This window comes from Macadamia integrifolia, chromosome 3, assembly GCF_013358625.1.
Source record: "Macadamia integrifolia cultivar HAES 741 chromosome 3, SCU_Mint_v3, whole genome shotgun sequence".
Lineage (NCBI taxonomy): Eukaryota > Viridiplantae > Streptophyta > Magnoliopsida > Proteales > Proteaceae > Macadamia > Macadamia integrifolia.
In genome coordinates, this window is record NC_056559.1 from 7099485 (window position 1) to 7102395 (window position 2911).

Sequence of the window (2911 nt, forward strand, 5' to 3'; positions counted from 1 at the left end):
TTTTTTTTTTTTTGGTATAACATTCTCACATTTTCTAATTTGTTTAATCTTTTTGTCCAGGTTGTTGATATATTTCTTGTTCCGAATCCGGTTTCAAGATCGCTGTGCAGATATTTTGTTGTCCTCTTAGGGATTTTACGTTTATTGCATTTGATGGTGTAATAAAGTTCTAATAAATTTTTGTTTCATAATAAGATTATTGTGGTCTCAGATGCTCTCGATGTCAATTCTCAAGTTGTTTTCTTTTACTCTATTTGAACTTTTTGGGTAAGACTGACTTGAGTTGTTTTGTGGATTGCTGAAAGCATTGTAATGTTTCCTAGACCACCTAAGTACCTTACTGTCTCATTGGTAGCCTACCCAAGTTTTGCGTGGCTATACCAATCAAACCTCTCCCCATCCAGTGAAGCAGGCTTGCATTGATTTCCATGTCTAATGCTTTGAATCATGTTAAAATAAATTACTTATAGGCACCATTTGTCAAGTATTCCCATTTCAAATTTTCAAAAGCTGCCTCTCTAATTCCAAAAATTTCCCCTCCCATATTGAATTTACCTTTTTCCCCATTGTTTTGAAATTTTCTATTAATTTTTTCAACTCCTAGGAATTTTGTATACGTTAATTTTGTGTTTTGGTATTTTCTTCCCCCCCCCCTCCTATGAAAAAATAAAATAAGAAATGATTGGAAGTTAGAACTGTGGGAGGTTTAGGTTTTTTTTTATAGGTGGTCATGCTTTCTTCCTTTTCCTCTCCTCCATTTTGGCAAAGACAATGTTTTTGGTCGTCATAGACATTGTGAGGTGTGATATTTTTGGTCTCTATCTCTCTCTCTCTCTCTCTTTCTCTCTCTCTCTAATGTTGACCTATGATTGGGGTTTTATTTCATCTTCAATTTCTTACAATTATTATAACTTATTTATATCCTGCTTTAATTAGCAACCTTGCTACCTAAATCTACTGTAAGCATCTCTCAAGTTGTATTTCTTTCTCTTTTGAGAGTCTTAAACTGTTATTAAGAATGATAAATTCCTTGGGTTTAAGTTAAATGTCCTGTTGCACAAATTTTTTTTTTTATTTTGGTATAACATTCTCACATTTTCTAATTTGTTTAATCTTTTTTTCTAGGTTGTTGATATATTTCTTGTTGTTTTTGTGAAGTTGGTGTGGTATGGATTTCTCAATTACCTTTTTATTTGAATTCCATATATAGGGTCTATAACCTTAAACATGTCCCCCATTCTGCATAGTGTTTACTTCCAATAGATTTACTTTTTAAAATCTAGGCTTGTTCAAATTGTAACTCAATTGCCTTTCCTTTATTAGATCACTATGCCAATAAAATATATAGCAACTGACACTCAACGTCAAAGATACAATGGAAATAAAAGGACCATTAGAGAAACCCATCATACAAATAAAAGAAACAAAAATCAGGCATGGCTACTGAAAGCCCAACTTGCCGAATCAAGTTCTACAACTTCAAATTTTGAAAATTTTGAAAATCAACCATCTAGTTTGAAAGGTTAGTATTAGAATAATTATATTTTAAAAATTATTAAGATTAATTTGATTTTTATTTATTTATTATTTTTTTTTTGGACACAGGAGTATTTGAACCACAAAATTCTACAGTACATGTACTTAAAAAAGTACCTGTACCTGTATTGTGGAGCGAAGAAATTTGAATATGAACCACCTTCATTCTGTTGTTGTAATGGAAATGTTGTTTTGGCATCTACAACAGTTCCAGATGAATTATATACTTTATTTACTTCTCAAAAATCTGAAGCCATTGAATTCCATAGATATATACGTGCTTACAATAGTATATTTTCCTTCACATCTCTTGGAGTTCATGTCGACAAAGATCTTGCAAATGGTAAAGATGGTATATATACCTTTAGAGCTCAAGGACAATTATATCATGATTTGCCTCCAATTTTTCCGGAAAAAGACAATCCATGCTATTTGCAATTATACTTTTATGATATTGATAATGAACTTCAGAATATGATGAAAGTGTTACAAGATTCAAAACTCAAAGAGCCTATCGTGTCAAAACTAATGGATATCCTATCAATTAATTCATACGCAAGGTTCTTTAAAAGTTTGAAAGACGTTCATTTGTTGGAGAATAATGAGATTATAATCACAAGTGACGTACATCTTGATCAGAGAGTTTACAATATACCATCAGTCGACCAAGTTGCAGCTATTTGGGTAGAAGGAAATAATCCCCATAGAACTGAAAATTGTGATATGGTAATAGAAGGACATTCAGGAAAGAAACATCGAGTGGTACATTATTATGGTTGTTATGATGCCTTACAATATCCTCTTTTATATCCAAATGGGGAAGCTGGCTGGCACATGAGCATTAAACAAAAGAATTTAACAGGTAGAGTTTTGCATGATTTAACAAGCGAGGAGTCTATATTTAATAGAGAAGGCGACTTTGAAGGTATGTTTAACTATTAGATTTATATTTTTTAATGTTTAAGGTTTAAATATTAAAATAATTTATATATGTCAAATTATAGGATTTGATGAGAGTAACAAGAACAGGGTATCTCCCAGAGCATATTATTGTCATAAGCTTCAGATTCGAGATGGTCATCATTCTATTCTTCTATATGCTGGTCGATTGCTACATCAATATGTTGTAGATATGTATATCAAAATTGAAGCAACACGATTAGATTTTTTTCGAGCAAAACAGTCAAATATCCGAGCAGAATTATATCAAGGAATAGTTGATAGTGTTTTAGCTAGAGAAACAAGAGGTGATCAAGTTGGGACAAAGTTTGTTTTACCAGCATCATTTATTGGAGGACCAAGAGATATGCGTCGAAGGTATCTTGATGCTATATCTTTAGTACAAAAATATGGAAAACCTGATTTTTTTATCACT